The sequence below is a fragment of the Danio aesculapii genome, chromosome 4, assembly GCF_903798145.1.
Source record: "Danio aesculapii chromosome 4, fDanAes4.1, whole genome shotgun sequence".
Classification (NCBI taxonomy): domain Eukaryota; kingdom Metazoa; phylum Chordata; class Actinopteri; order Cypriniformes; family Danionidae; genus Danio; species Danio aesculapii.
The window spans coordinates 12,921,132-12,937,789 of NC_079438.1; the positions used below are offsets into that span (position 1 = coordinate 12,921,132).

General features: G+C 38.8%; 6 non-coding genes across 6 annotated transcripts; all 6 read left to right on the top strand.

Moving 5' to 3' along the window:
- Window positions 1-87: 87 nt before the first annotated feature.
- LOC130223608 (5S ribosomal RNA) lies at window positions 88-206 on the top strand. Its single transcript, XR_008836735.1, has one exon. It is a non-coding gene; the product is annotated as a 5S ribosomal RNA (ribosomal RNA).
- Window positions 207-396: 190 nt separating this feature from the next.
- LOC130223609 (5S ribosomal RNA) lies at window positions 397-515 on the top strand. Its single transcript, XR_008836736.1, has one exon. It is a non-coding gene; the product is annotated as a 5S ribosomal RNA (ribosomal RNA).
- A 185-nt stretch (window positions 516-700) lies between these two features.
- LOC130223610 (5S ribosomal RNA) lies at window positions 701-819 on the top strand. Its single transcript, XR_008836737.1, has one exon. It is a non-coding gene; the product is annotated as a 5S ribosomal RNA (ribosomal RNA).
- A 10,466-nt stretch (window positions 820-11,285) lies between these two features.
- On the top strand, window positions 11,286-11,404 carry LOC130224095 (5S ribosomal RNA). Its single transcript, XR_008837173.1, has one exon. It is a non-coding gene; the product is annotated as a 5S ribosomal RNA (ribosomal RNA).
- Window positions 11,405-11,590: 186 nt separating this feature from the next.
- On the top strand, window positions 11,591-11,709 carry LOC130224097 (5S ribosomal RNA). Its single transcript, XR_008837175.1, has one exon. It is a non-coding gene; the product is annotated as a 5S ribosomal RNA (ribosomal RNA).
- A 180-nt stretch (window positions 11,710-11,889) lies between these two features.
- Window positions 11,890-12,008, top strand: LOC130223740 (5S ribosomal RNA). Its single transcript, XR_008836858.1, has one exon. It is a non-coding gene; the product is annotated as a 5S ribosomal RNA (ribosomal RNA).
- The last annotated feature ends 4,650 nt before the right edge of the window (window positions 12,009-16,658 follow it).

Consider the following 16,658-nt stretch of genomic DNA (forward strand, 5'->3'; position numbering starts at 1 on the left):
TGGCTGCTGTGTCCAGGCAAGCTGAGTTGCTCTCGGCTCCTGGTACTGCACCTGTTTTTAAATAGCCAACTCTTGACGACTGCTCTCGCTTACGGCCATACCACCCTGGCGATGCCTGATCTCATCTGAACTCGGAAGCTAAGCAGGGTTGGGCCTGGTTAGTACTTGGATGGGAGACCGCCTGGGAATACCAGGTGCTGTAAGCTTTTTGAATTCCTTCATTTGCCAAAGAAAAAAAATGAATACATTAATTGAAAAAAAAAAAAAAAATACAGGGAAACAATTGAGGTGACAAGGGCATTGTTTCTGTGGCTGCTGTGTCCAGGCAAGCTGAGTTGCTCTCGGCTCCTGGTACTGCACCTGTTTTTAAATAGCCAACTCTTGACGACTGCTCTCGCTTACGGCCATACCACCCTGGCGATGCCTGATCTCATCTGAACTCGGAAGCTAAGCAGGGTTGGGCCTGGTTAGTACTTGGATGGGAGACCGCCTGGGAATACCAGGTGCTGTAAGCTTTTTGAATTCCTTCATTTGCCAAAAAAAAAATGAATACATTAATTGAAAAAAAAAAAAATACAGGGAAACAATTGAGGTGACAAGGGCATTGTTTCTGTGGCTGCTGTGTCCAGGCAAGCTGAGTTGCTCTCGGCTCCTGGTACTGCACCTGTTTTTAAATAGCCAACTCTTGACGCCTGCTCTTGCTTACGGCCATACCACCCTGGCGATGCCTGATCTCATCTGAACTCGGAAGCTAAGCAGGGTTGGGCCTGGTTAGTACTTGGATGGGAGACCGCCTGGGAATACCAGGTGCTGTAAGCTTTTTGAATTCCTTCATTTGCCAAAGAAAAAAAATGAATACATTAATTGAAAAAAAAAAAAAATACAGGGAAACAATTGAGGTGACAAGGGCATTGTTTCTGTGGCTGCTGTGTCCAGGCAAGCTGAGTTGCTCTCGGCTCCTGGTACTGCACCTGTTTTTAAATAGCCAACTCTTGACGACTGCTCTCGCTTACGGCCATACCACCCTGGGAACACTAGAGGACACTAGTGAGCGATACAGGAAGTGATCGGCTGCAGTTTGGAGAGAAAGGCTCTCCTCCATTTTAGTATTTTTGTTTTGTGTTTGTTTTTGTGGACTGAATTAGAGTTTGATTTTGTGTTTTTGTTTTTTTAAACCACCTGACAGCAGCATCCCGCTGACTGGAGGGTGGTTTGTTGTTTTTGTTTTTTGCACTTTACTGGGCATAAAATGGACGGATTTTTGGTAAACGAAACTGGACTGGATGCAGAGACACTCATGGCAAACGAAACTGGACTGGACGGAGGAACAAGAATGGTTAACGACAATGGACTGGACAACAAACAACGAGCTGGACAAAGGAAAAACCAACTTGGTGGAAGAAAATATTTAAAAGAAGCAACAGTAATCGTGAACACAGAAAAAGTCAATGAGGTAAGAGCTGTGGACATCATTAAAGCAGTGACAGACAAGTGTGGTCAAGGGAAAATTCTGGCTTTGAGACAAAGGCAAGGAAAAGAGTTTGAGCTAACTATGGAGAACGAGGAAACGTGAGGAGTTGCTTGATGGACTGTTGATTAAGGGAGTGAACTGTGAAATCAAAAAGCTGCAAAACAGGGATTATGTTGTTTCTTTCATGCACCTGCCCGTCTATCTTGATGATAGAGAAATTTTAGAAAAATTAGAAGGATGGGGAGTTTATCCAATATCAAAAATAAAAAGAAGGGTTTACACTGGCACTGACATTGAGGACGGAACAAGATTCCTAAAAGTGAGATTCCCTAAGGAGGTGGCATCATTGCCATATAGCACAAAGCTGGAAACAGCAGAAGGGCCGCAGTACTTCAGGGTAATGCACAGCCATCAAGTGAAGACCTGTAGGCTGTGCATGAGCCCTGAACACTTGTTAATGGATTGCCCAGATTTTAAGTGCTACAAATGCGAAGAAAAGGGACACTTTGCAAGGAGTTGTAATACTGTCAAATGCCCAGAATGTAAACAATTTTTAAACAAGTGTGAATGTTGGATGGAAGGAGAGGAAGGAGGAGGAGAAGATCAAGTGGACGGACAGGTGCATGAAAGAAACAAGAAAGGAGAAGAATCAACGACAAAGGTAATGGAGGAGGAAACAAACATTATAAGGGATGAAGAAGAAGAAAAACAGACATCAGAACAAGAACAGTGGACACAAATGGAAATAACTGACAGTTTTAAAAACTTTTTAAATATGGTGGAAAACGATGAACAAAGTAAGACTGATCAAGCTGAAGGAATGGAAAGTGATGAAGAACAAAGGACAGATTATGTAGAGAAGAACAAAGTGGAAAGAGGACTAATAAGAAGAGGGAAGTTTCATAAACAAGTTTCGAGAGGAACACGTGATATGATCAACTTCAGCTGATCCTCATCACTAATCATTAGCTAGCCTATCGGAGCACTCCAAAACTACTATATATATTCTAGCTAAACTTCATTCCCTATCTCTGTTTTCGGAAGACCAGCAGATAGATATCATCTCGCTATTCCACTAAAACATGGATAAGAAACTGACCTCCGGCAACAACCCTACCAACAGCTGCAGCCGCAGCTACAACAACAACAACAACAACAACAACATTGAAGCTAACGAGGGCGACGCTCTCCCAACAACTCCAGCCGTAGTCCAACCAATCATCATCCAGCCCACACCGCAGCACGAGCCCGATGCTCCAGTGAGAGGCCGCAGGCCTATCCGCTCAGCAACAACAAAACCATCTCGCCGACTCCAATCTCCGTCTCCTACAGCTTCAAATCGCCACTTACCTTCACCAGCCTCTTCCTATGCCTCCGCCACTTCTTCACCAATCACCACCAGGAAAATGACCGCAAATGAACTCCGCCAATGCATCACAGACGCCGGCATTACAATCCCAAGCCGTTGCAATAAGTCCGAACTCACCAAACTCTACGCATCCATTTCCTCATCGACCCCGCCTCCCAAAGACACCAGAAAGTCCGGCTCCCGCCACGCCCCCTATCCTCAGCGCAGCAATTCTCAGCCAGCACTAAATCAACCAAGACCATCAAGAAAAGCACCAAAGAAATCAAATAATTCAACATCTCATCACTATCAAGAAAACAGGAACACTATTGAAGCCATAGACATACAAAATGATGACATTACCCAAGACATTAATCCTATTCCCTTAACCAACACCCCCCTCTTCTGGCCACCAGCTCCTAATTCCAATGAATCCTCCAGCTCTCACCATCCAGCTACATCTACTTCTTTCAACCAAATCCAGTTTTCCCTTCCTTCTAATCCTCCCATCCCTCCAAATCAGCCTATTCTTACTCATCAGCCTACTTTTTCCCATCCTAATGCCTTCCCCCCCACCGCCGCCTTTCATTCCTCTACCCTTCCCCCTGTTTCGCTTCCCCCATCCCTTCACAACGCACTCACTTCCAGTACTAACCCCCCCCAGCAACCCTCTATTTCTACTCATATTTCTTCCGCACGCCCTCCATTCACCCTAGCCACCGCTACCCCCCTCCCTATTCCTCAAAACGCTCCAGTTTTGGAACCTCCTCCCATTTCCAACACTACCAAGAACCTCATAATTTCAGAAATTCTGGCTGCTCGCCCCGGAAGCAGAACCAAATCCGACTCCAGTCCCTCCTTATTCAGAGATGATATTCCCGTAAACCACCCCATGCATCACTTACATCAAACATCCATCTCCCTCATACTACACGCAGTAGCCCCCAGAACTTTACAATCCTATTTTACAGCCTGGAATACTTTTAAAAATTTCCATTCCCTCTACAACACCTCATTTCCCAATTTTTCATTACTCATCATTTCCTCATTTATCACATACCTCCATATCACCAAAAACATTCAAGCTAGCTCTATCAGAAGCTACTTAAGCGGCATCCAATTCTTCCATAAATTAATACATGGCTCCGTATCAGATTCCATAGCTAATTCACAAACCAGCCTTCTTATTAAAGGCATCCAAAAAGCTAACCCCCCCCACCCAGATTCCAGGCTGCCCATCACACACCGTATTCTATCCAAATGCATTTCTACACTACGAAAAAACTATCTATCAACACATACCGACCGAACCCTAGACGCCATGTTCATACTCTCATTTTTCGGATTTCTCAGGTGTTCCGAAATTTCCATTACGTCAAAATTCGACCCAAACATCCACCCCACCATCTCAGACCTAGCTTTGATTGACAAAGAAACAATTTCTTTCCTCATCAAGCAAAGCAAAACAGATCAATCACGCATAGGACACTCTATTTACATATTCAACATCCCCTCCTCTACACGCCCATTCCAAGCACTCTTAGCATACATGCACTACAGGAAAACCCTTAGCTCCAACCCTATCTCCCCCCTTTTCATAGATGACTCATTCCACCCAGTTACACGCTTCTGGTTTCAAAAACACCTAAAAGCAGTCCTTCGCATCTCAGGATTTACACCAGAATCATACTCTAGCCATTCATTCAGAATTGGTGCAGCCACCACAGCAGCACACAAAGGATTATCCCAAATGCACATCCAAACACTAGGAAGGTGGTCTTCCGAAGCTTTCAAATCATACATCCGCCTTAACCAAAGCCACCTTAAGGCAGCCCAAATGACAATTTCCAGATGAATCTATCATCTTGCTCCAACACTCTGATTTGCCTAGAGTGAAGCTTTACAAATATGGGTTTTAAGGAAACGGGCAAATAAAGCCTATACCCCTTCTAACTACGCTTCCTTCTACCCAAACTCCTAAAATTTTTCCCGCCACTTAGTGCTCCCAGGAGTCTCCCCTAATCCCTGACTCCTTTAAGAGCCAGCCTTTAATAGCTCACAATACCCGAGCTGTGACTTTGTGCCCGAGTCACGTCACTTTCCCCCTTAGAGTGAAGCCTTTCAGCTATAGGATTTAAGGAAACAAGCAATATAGCCTATTCCTCCTTTTTTCCTTCCAACTACACTTCCTTCTATCCAAACTCCTTAGTTTCCCGACACCCAGCGCTCCCAGGAGTCTCCCCCACTCCCTGACTCCTATAAGAGCCAGCCTTTAATAGCTCATCTTACCCGAGCTGTGACTTCGTGCTCGAGTCACGTCACTGCCCCCCCCCAGCCCAGCTATATTTGCATGTGCACGAAGCAAACGTGGACGCATCCGCGTGCGCTTTCGCACCCAATGCATACACATGCGAGTGATGCGGACATGCGTCCGCCTACATCCACGCATTAACGTTCAGCCGGCACCCCTTTGCCTAACCTCTAGTGGGAGTCTTCACCGCCAACCGACTCCCGCTAGAACCAGCCTTTAATAGCTCATGGCCCGAGCTGTGACTTCGAGTCACGTCACTGCCCCCTAGCCAACCCAGCTTAATTTGCATGCGCACGTGCATGTGGCAGACAGGTACACATTCACGTGGTAGTCTACGTTTGCATACACACATGCAGGCATGTATGCGCGTGTGCGTGCCGGTGACGTGTGCGTGTGGCCTGATACTCCCATATGTCTGGGCGCATGTCATACAAGGCTGGCCCCCCAATCTCACCCTCTAGCAGGAGTCTTCACCGCCCACTCCCTTCTCCCCGACTCCCGTTAGAGCTCAGCCTTTAATAGCTCAACAGTCCGAGCTGTGACTTCGAGCTCGAGTCACGTCACTACCCCTCCCAAGCCCTAGATTAACCCCCCCTTTTTATGCTTACATGCCCGTTCACATATGTATGTATGATTTTGTGAGCGCGTGCGTGCGTGGGTTCAGTATGTATGTGTGTATCCATGTACGTACATGCATATGTATGTACGTATGTGAGTGCAGTGTGCGCATACGTGCGCACACATGTGCGTAAAGATTTGTATGCATATACTAATATATGTCCTTTCTTCCTTCCATACTGCCATATCCAGCAGCCGGATATACCATCCCTTTTGCCTTTTGGGGGGCGTTCTCCGAATACACGGCTGCTGTCCCGAGTTGATTTGCATTTTGGGGGACATTCGAGAAACACCTGATCTCGTGTCCCTCCTAATGCTCATTAACCAGGCGGGAGCCTTGGGCTCATCTATCTCCGAGCTCAGGGTTCTCTCCCGGGACAGCATGCCAAACCTGCTATTATAGTTGAGCATTATCTAAGTGCGAACTCTTGAAGGGAAGTTTCATAAACAAGTTTCGAGAGGAACACGTGATATGATCAACTTCAGCTGATCCTCATCACTAATCATTAGCTAGCCTATCGGAGCACTCCAAAACTACTATATATATTCTAGCTAAACTTCATTCCCTATCTCTGTTTTCGGAACCCCCCCCCCTCCCAACCCCCCCTATCCTTACATTATCCCTCCTCCTCTTTGATCGGGCAACACGGTGGCTCAGTGATTAGCACTGTTGCCTCGCAGCAAGAGGGCCACAGGTTCAAGGCCCATTCGAACCAGTTGACATTCCCTGCGCGGAGTTTACATGTTCTCCCCGTGTTTGCGTGGGTTTTCTCCGGGTCCTCCGGTTTCCTCCCACAGTTCAAAAAACATGTATATAAGTGAATCAGAATACAGTCACAAGCACCCAGCGTATACATGCCTAACCAACCAGCCAGAAGCGGGGGGGACATTCGAGAAACACCTGATCTCGTGTCCCTCCTAATGCTCATTAACCAGGCGGGAGCCTTGGGCTCATCTATCTCCGAGCTCAGGGTTCTCTCCCGGGACAGCATGCCAAACCTGCTATTATAGTTGAGCATTATCTAAGTGCGAACTCTTGAAAGAACAATAAAGGTAAAACCAAATGTGGACAGTGCAAGAAAAAAGATGATGACAAAGGTGCGAGTAAAAAACGTTAATAGGTATGAAGTGTTAAGAGGGCTGGAAGAAGATGATGAGAAATAATGTTTTTTAACCATTTTATTTATTTTAACATGATTTTAATGTGTGTTTCTTTTTATGGAAGGGGCTGTTGGTTGAGTGAAAAAAAATGGGTATGCAGAGGTAGAGGAGGAGACTAAAAATAATGGTTGGTTTTAATATTTTAATATCTTTTATCATGTTTTTTAACATTTTATCGTGGAATGCAAGAGGTTTATTGAATGTGGAGAAATTTGAACAAATGTTGGTGTTATGTAAAGAAGCTGATGTGATTGTTTTGCAAGAAACAAATTGGAAAAATGAAAGTGTTAAAATGGTTCAAAGTAAATGGGATGGTCAAATATATTTTAACAATGGAGAGGATAAACTGGGTTGTGGAGTAGCGATTTTAATAAAAAGAGGTACATATGAAAAAGAAAAAGTCATATTTGAGGATGGAGTTGGGAAAAGCATGGCGATGAAATTAGAAAAAGGAGAAGATCATTTCATCATTTATAATATTCATGCACCCAATGAAGAAAGTGAAAAAGTGAACTTCTTTAAAAACGTTAGTATAAATGTAAAAAAATGGCAGAATGTTATTGTAATTGGAGATTTTAATACTGTTTTTACAGAATTAGATCTGGGGAGTAAGATGGTATATAGAAAAGACAAGGGGAGGGAGGAGCTACTGAAAATGATGACAGAATGCAATTTAATAGATGTGTGGAGAGAGAAACAAGACAAAGAGGGAATTTTCAAGAATGCAACTGGTTTTACATGAGCTGAAGTTAAGTAGGATTGATTATATGTTATGTAATGTAGAAATGAAGGATTTTATCAAAAGTTTATTTTATAAAAAAGTCAGTTTTAGTGATCATTCGTTTTTTTGTGTGAAATTAGATTGTGCAAAAGTTGAAAGGGGATTAGGTGTATGGATTTTGAACGCAACAATTTTAAAACATGAGACATACAAAGAAAAAATTACACAAATAATTGCAAACAGTAAATTGGACAGAATGTATAGAAAAGATAAAAGAATATGGTGGGACAATATGAAGTTAGACATAAAAAATGTTCAATAAAATATTGTCAAATTGTAAAAAGAGTTAAAAATAATAAAGAAATGAAAATAAGAAAGGAATTAGAAGACGAAATAAAAAGACTGCAAATAGATCAAAATGAAGATATTGGGAAAATAATATATTTACAAGAACAACTAAAAGAGATGGAAAATGAAAAATGCAGAGGGGCTATAATTAGAAGCAAAGCAAAGTACACTGTTGAAGGAGATCGAAGTACAAAATTCTTCTTTAACCTAGAAAAGAATAGACAGAAAGCAGACTTAATGAAAGAGGTGTTAAATAAAAATGGAGAATTAAAGCAAGGAACTGAGGAAATTTTAATAACTGTAAAAAATTTCTATGAAGATATGTTTAAGAGTCAAGGAACTACAAGAGACGATCAACTGTTTCTCTTAAATCAAATAAAACTAAAAGTTTCAGATGAAGATAAAGTTTTTTGTGATGCAGGGATAACAGAAGTAGAAATTGATGAAGCAATAAGACAGTTAACTACGGAGAGAAGTCCAGGCATAGATGGGTTAACCAATGAGTTTTATAAGAATTTTAGAGAAATGATAGTACCTGTTTTAAAAGAAGTATATGATGAGGTTTTTAAAAAAGAAGAATTAAGTGAAAGAATGAAGATAGGAATGATTAAAATGATATACAAAAGAAGAGGAAGTCCTTTAGATCTGAAGAATTATAGGCCCTTAACAATGTTAAATACAGATTTTAAAATTTTAGCAAAGGTTTTAGCAAACAGATTAAGGAAAGTTTTACCTAAAATTATTAGCACCACACAGGCATATGGAGTCAAGGGGAAGGACATATTAGACACAGTTCAAAATATAAGAGATACATTATTGTATATGAAGGAGAAAAATATGAATGGATATTTAATTAGTTTGGATTTAGAGAAAGCATTTGATAGAGTGGAACATGACTATTTGTTTGAAGTGATTAAAACATTTGGATTTGGGGAGAATTTTAGGAAATGGATCAACATTTTTTATTATAATATTTTAACATGTATTAAATGCAATGGTTTTTTAACGGAATGTTTTCAACCAACAAGGTCTATAAGACAAGGATGTCCACTATCTGCACTACTGTATACATTAGTAGCTGAACCATTGGGACTAGCAATAAAAGCAGTCAATGGAATAAAAGGAATACATATAGAAGAAAGAACTGAACATGAGCCAGTTTACCAGTATGCAGATGACACAACCTTGTTGGTTGAAGACATCCAAAGTGTAACAAAGGCAATGGGGATTTTAAATAGGTATTGTAAGGGGACGGGAGCTAAGATTAATGTTGAAAAGAGTGTGTGTATGAGGATTGGAAGGGCAGATGTTTTACCTCAGCACATACATTTTAAGGAAGAGTATGAACATATCAAGATTTTAGGCATTTGGGTTGGTTTGGATTTTAATAAAGCGGATCATTTTAATTGGGAGGGAGTTTTAAAAGGGGTTGAAATTAGATTGAGGTATTGGAAATTGAGAAACCTGACACTGAAGGGAAAGGTTTTATTGATTAATTCTCTAATGCTCTCAAAAATGTGGTATGTGCTGAGTGTTACCCCATTGCCTTGTGAATACTATAAAAGAATTAAAAAATGTGTTTTAGATTTCTTATGGGGAAAAGGAAGAGCAAAAATATCATATGACACGTTGATTGGAGGGAAAGAAGTTGGGGGACTTGGGCTTTTAGACCCACTTTTAAGAATGAAAACATTAAGGGTGAAATTGGTCAAATGTTTTATAGATGTTAAGAGTAAAGAAGTGTGGAAAAATGTCATGGATTACTTTTTAAAGAAATGTGGTGGAGTAAATAAGGGATGTAGTGTATTATGTATGAAAACAAAAAAAGAAATGTGGACAGGTATACCAACATTTTATGAAGAGGTTTTAGAAGCTTGGGGAAACTTTTTAGAAAATATGATTATTGTACCTAAAGGAAGAAACCAGCTGTTAGAACAACCTTTGTTTTTAAACCTGAACATCACGAAAGATGAAAATATAATATATTATAAAAAATGGTGGCAAGCTGGAATTAGGCAAGTAAAGGATCTGCTCTATGAGGTGATAAAAGGCTATCTTCCATTACAAGCAATTGAAGACACGTTATCTGAAAATGAAATGAATGTAGGGAAAGGAACACTTGTAAAACAGTTTGAGGATTTAAAAAGAGCAATACCACATGAATGGATTGAAAGAATTGAACAAAACAAAAAGGGAGAAAATGGAGACATGCCTGATTTATATTTTAAAAAGAAAAATGGAGAGAACAAGATTTTTATTGACTGTAAAGTAAAAGATTTTTATTTGTGTTTTAGAGAAATGGCTTTTGTAAAACCAGTTGCAAACAATTATTGGAAAGAAAGATATGATGATTTAAATGAAAGTGAAATATGGCAAAATGTGGGAACGAAATATATGGATCCAATTTTGGAAGATTTTAATTATTTATTGAGACATAATTGTATTTTAACTGAAATGAGGTTATGTAAAATTGGGATTGAGAGAGATGCAATGTGTAAAGTCTGTAAAAATGAAGAAGAAGGTTTTTTACATTTGTTTTTTTACTGTGAAGAATTGAGTGTGTTTATGGAAAGGATCAAACGTATTATTAAATCTATGCTGAAAGATAAATATAATGAGAACATGACTCAAAAGGAATGGGAGAAAATGTTTTTATTTGGTTACAAGGTTAACGGTTGTAATATGACTGTTTTTAATTTATGTATAATAATTGCGAAGAATGTAATATGGCAAAGAAGGAATATTGCAAAATTTGAAAAAAGAAAAGTAGATATATGGATATTATTTAAAAACAAAATGGAAACATCATTCAGGTTGTTACGGGAATATTTTATATTAAATGACAAAGAAGATGAATTTATAGAAATGTTTGTTGAACAAAATGCAATGTTAGAGCTTAATGTGAATGGTGTTACCTGGATGTGGGACAAATACAAATGAACATATTTTATAAAATTATTTTTTTTATTTTTGATGTTTGAAAAAAAGAAAAAAAAAAAAAAAAAAAAAAAAAAAAAAAAGCAATGCCTGATCTCATCTGAACTCGGAAGCTAAGCAGGGTTGGGCCTGTTTAGTACTTGGATGGGAGACCGCCTGGGAATACCAGGTGCTGTAAGCTTTTTGAATTCCTTCATTTGGCAAAAAAATGTATTAATTAATTAATTAAAAAAAAAGAAAAAAATACAGGTAAACAATTGAGGTGACAAGGGCGTAGTTTCTGCCGCTGCTGTGTCAAGGCAAGCGGAGTTGCGCTCGGCACCTGGTACTGCGCCTATTTTTAAATAGCCAACTCTTGACGACTGCTTTCGCTTACGGCCATACCACCCTGGCAATGCCTGATCTCATCTGAACTCGGAAGCTAAGCAGGGTTGGGCCTGGTTAGTACTTGGATGGGAGACCGCCTGGGAATACCAGGTGCTGTAAGCTTTTTGAATTCCTTCATTTGGCAAAAAAATTAATTAATTAATTAATTAAAAAAAAAAAAAATACAGGTAAACAATTGAGGTGACAAGGGCGTAGTTTCTGTCGCTGCTGTGTCAAGGCAAGCGGAGTTGCGCTCGGCACCTGGTACTGCGCCTATTTTTAAATAGCCAACTCTTGACTGCTGCTCTCGCTTACGGCCATACCACCCTGGCAATGCCTGATCTCATCTGAACTCGGAAGCTAAGCAGGGTTGGGCCTGGTTAGTACTTGGATGGGAGACCGCCTGGGAATACCAGGTGCTGTAAGCTTTTTGAGTTCCTTCATTTGGCAAAAAAATTAATAAATACATTTTTTTTTAAAAAAAGAGGTAAACTATTGAGGGGCCAAGGGCATTGTTTCTGTCGGTGCTGTTTCAAGGCAAGCTGAGCGGCGCTCGGCTCCTGGTGCTGCACCTATTTTTAAATAGCCAACTCTTGACTGCTGCTCTCGCTTACGGCCATACCACCCTGGCAATGCCTGATCTCATCTGAACTCGGAAGCAAAGCAGGGTTGGGCCTGGTTAGTACTTGGATGGGAGACCGCCTGGGAATACCAGGTGCTGTAAGCTTTTTGAGTTCCTTCATTTGGCAAAAAAATTAATAAATACATTTTTTTAAAAAAAAAGAGGTAAACTATTGAGGGGCCAAGGGCATTGTTTCTGTCGGTGCTGTTTCAAGGCAAGCTGAGCGGCGCTCGGCTCCTGGTGCTGCACCTATTTTTAAATAGCCAACTCTTGACTGCTGCTCTCGCTTACGGCCATACCCCCCTGTGCATGTGTGATAGTGGTACATTCCAGGAAGTGTTTGGCTGCAGTTGGTGAGAGAGGCTCACCACATTTTCTTCTGTTTAGTTTTATTTTTGACTAAAGTACATTTTTGTTAAAGTTTTTTTGAGTTTGTTTAGTTTATCCTCCCAGCAGCGTGAGCTGTTCGGGAGGAGTGTTTTTTTTTTTTTTTGCAATGGACGGATCTACGGTGACAGACCTGGCAATGGCGGACGGATTTGAGAAGGCAAATGACAATGGACTGGACAGACGACAACGAGAAACAAACAGATCGGAGAAGGAAGCAAGGAAAAGGATTTATCTAAAAGAAGCAACTGTAACAGTGGATATAGGACAAACAACTGAGGTGAGAGCAATGGATTTAATCAAAGCAGTGACGGAGAGGATTGGGGATGGAAAGATTTTGGCTGTAAGACCAAAACAAAACAAGGAGTATGAAGTAACACTTGAAAGAGAGGAAGATGCTGATGTGTTAACAGACGGATTGACTATTAAAGGGATAAACTGTACAGTAAAGAGGCTACAAAATCGAGATTATGTTGTCTCCTTCATGCATCTGCCTGTCTATGTTGCTGACGTAGATATTTTAGAGAAATTGGATCATTGGGGAGTTTGTCCCCTTTCAAAAATTAAAAGGTTTTATCCGGGCACAGATATTGAAGATGGGACGAGGTTTGTAAAAACCAGATTCCCCAAAGAAGTGGCGTCCCTCCCGTACAGCACAAGAATAGAGACAGCAGAAGGACCACAATACTTTAGGGTGATGCACAGCCATCAGGTGAAAACTTGCAGGCTGTGCATGAGCCCAGATCATGTGGTGAAAGACTGTCCAGATTTTAAGTGTTTTAAGTGCGAGGAAAGGGGGCATTTCGCAAGGGATTGCGATGCGGTGAAGTGCCCGGATTGTAATAAGGTTTTAAATAAATGTGAATGTTGGATGGGGGAAGAGGAGGAGGAGGTAGAGCAGCGGGTAGACAGACAGATGTATGAAGGAGACAATATACAGTCAGAGGACAAAACAACAACACAAGACAGAAGAACAGAATCTGAAAGTGAAAAACTACAAGAGAATGAGGCTAATGGAAAGGACAGAGTCACTGAACAGGAAGGGACAACATGGACTCAAATGGATATGACTGACAGTTTAAGGAATGTTTTGGAAGCAGCAGAAATGAGCAATTCGAATAATAAAGACTTACAACAAGGACAACAGGAAGACATATTTTGGACACAAATGGACATGACAGACAGTTTTCAAAAGGCATTGGACACAGTGGAGACAAAAGACCAAAGTAATGAGGAGCAAGACGAGTTAGAGGAACAGTTACAAAAGGAGGGAAACAAAGAGACACAGGTGAAATCATCAAAAAGAAGAAGATCGATAAAGATAAAACCTAATTTAGAGACTGCAAGGAAAAAACTGCAAAAAGATGAAGAAATCGAATGCGCAAATAAGTATGAGTTGCTAAAGGGCTTGGAAGAGATGGACTGAGATGATGGTTTTTATGAATGTTTTTATCTTATTTATGGTTTTAGGAATTGTGTCTTTTAATGCAAGAGGGCTTTTAGACATCAGAAAATTCCAAAATGTAAAAGAAAAGTGTAAACGAGAAGAAATAATTCTTTTACAAGAAACAAATTGGAAAAATGAGGTGATGGACGTATATAAAAAAGAGTGGGATGGGGACTTTTATTATAGTAATGGAGATGGGAAAGCTGGGAGAGGAGTAGCTATTTTAATAAGAAAGAATGCACTACAAATGAGTAAAGTAATATATAAAGACAAACAAGGAAAATGTATGATTTTAGAAATAAAATATGAAGGGAAAGATATCATTTTAGTTAACGTGCATGCACCCAATGAAGAGAGTGAAAAGAAAAGCTTTTTTAACATATTGAGAAGGTTTTTAAATGACTATAAACAAATAATAGTATGTGGGGATTTTAACACTGTTTTTAGCAGACAGGACATAACAGAAGGTATGGTTTTTAAATCAGACACAGGAAGAAAAGAACTAAAATCACTAATGGAGGAAAAAGGAATGATAGACATTTGGAGAGAGAGAAACGGGAAGAAAAAGGAGTTTTCTAGAAGACAAATAGTAGGGAATTTTGTAACTCAATCGAGAATAGACTATGTGTTATGCACAAGAAATATAGAAATTTATATAGAAAAAATAAAGTATGATGAAACTGTTTTAAGTGATCATAAATTTTTATTGTTTAATTTTAATACAGAAGAAATACAAAGAGGCCCAGGGGTGTGGACATTAAATAGTGACATTTTAAAAAATGAAGACTATGTTAAAAAAATAAAAGGAATAATAGAAAAGGAAAAAGGAAACCAAATATATAATGAAGACAAAAGACTATGGTGGGAAAATGTCAAATATCTGATTAAAAAAACTACAATACAATTTTGTAGAATAATACAAAAGAATAAAAGACACCAAGAAAAAACAATAAAAGAAATCTTAGAAAAAGAACTAGAAAAAAATTAAAAAGACATACAAAAAATAAAAGAAATGGAGGAAAAACTGAAAGAAATTGAGGAAAAGAAATATGAAGGAGCTAGACTAAGAAGCAAAGCAAAATATGTAGTAGAGGGAGAAAAGTGCACAAAATTCTTCTTTGATTTAGAAAGACAAAAAGGAAAAGCAGAAACGATAAAGATAATACAAGGAGCAAAAGGAGAAAGCATAGAAGGAAATGAAGACATTTTAAAAGAAATCAAAACATACTATGAGGAGTTATTTAAAACACAGGGAGTTGATGAATTCCAAATGGAAAAATTATTAAAACAGATAAAAACAAAAATAGATGAAGAGGATAAAAGAGAATGTGACCAAGAAATAAGAGAAGAAGAAATAAGAAAAGCGATAGAAAGCTTGAACAAAAGGAAAAGTCCAGGAATAGACGGGTTAAATAGTGAATTTTACGTATGTTTTAAAGAAATTTTAATACCAATTTTAACTGAAATTTTTAAAGAAATACTGCAAAAAGAAGAATTAAATGAAAGAATGGGAATGGGATTAATGAAATTAATACACAAAAAAGGAGAAAAGACATTGTTTAAAAATGACAGACCAATCACAATGTTAAACACAGATCTGAAGATTTTAACTAAAATTTTAGCAAATCGATTAAAAGAAGTGATGCCAAAAATAATTCAAACAACACAGGCCTACGCGATAAAAGGAAGAGACATAGCAGACATAACAATGAGCATAAAAGACATCATAGAATATATGAAGGACAAAAAAGAGGAAGGATATATCATAAGTTTGGATTTCAAGAAAGCTTTTGACAGAGTTGAACACCAGCTTTTATTTGAAGTACTCAAAAAGTTTGGCTTTGGAGAAGTTTTTAGAAAATGGATCAGGATTTTATATAAGGGTATTTTAACAAAAATTAAATGTGATGGCTTTTTAACAGAATGTTTTAAAATAACAAGATCGATAAGGCAAGGATGTCCTCTGTCAGCACTCTTATATTCACTTGTGGCAGAATCCCTGGGCCTAGCTATCAGTGAAGAAGAAAAAATAAAAGGAATGGAAATTGAAGAAAATAAAGTAAATAAAATGTTTCAATATGCAGATGACACTACATTAATAGTAAAAGGAAAAGAGAGTGTGAAAGAAGCAATGAAAATAGTACAACAGTTTTGTAAAGGATCGGGAAGTAAAGTAAATGAAGACAAAACGGTTTATATGAAGTTTGGAAAGGAGACAGATTTAACAGAATGCACCAATTTTAAAGAAGTAGAAGAAATAAAGATTTTAGGGGTTTTAATGGGGAAAGATGCCAGAACAGCGAGAGATAAGATGTGGGAGGGTTTTTTAACAGATATAGAAAGGAGGTTAAACTACTGGAAACTAAGAACACTGACATTAAAAGGAAAAGTTTTAATTATAAATGTTTTAATGGAGTCTAAGTTGTGGCATGTTTTATATGTTTTAGAAATGCCAATGTGGATAGAAAAGAGGTTGAAAAAATGTTTTACTGATTTTTTATGGGGAGGTAAGCCACCAAGGATTGCTTTTAATACAGTTGTAGGGGAAACAGACAAGGGTGGGTTGGGTTTAATAGATGTAGAACAAAGGAAAAATAGTTTAAGAGTGAAAAGAATAAAGAAGTATCTAGAAAAAGAAAACAAAGCAGAGTGGAAAAAAACAATGAAATATTTTTTAAACAAATGTGGTCATTTTAACATGGGAGATGGGATTTTATGGATGAAAACAAAAGCTTGGATGACAGAAAACTTACCTGAATTTTATAGAGAAATTTTAAGTGCGTGGGGGAACTTTTTAACTATAGTGCAATATAATCCACATGGAAGGGAAAACATTTTAAACCAACCTCTTTTCTTGAACAACAACATTTTAAGTCAAGGGAAGGTTTTATTTTTTAAGAAATGGATAGAAGTTGGGATTT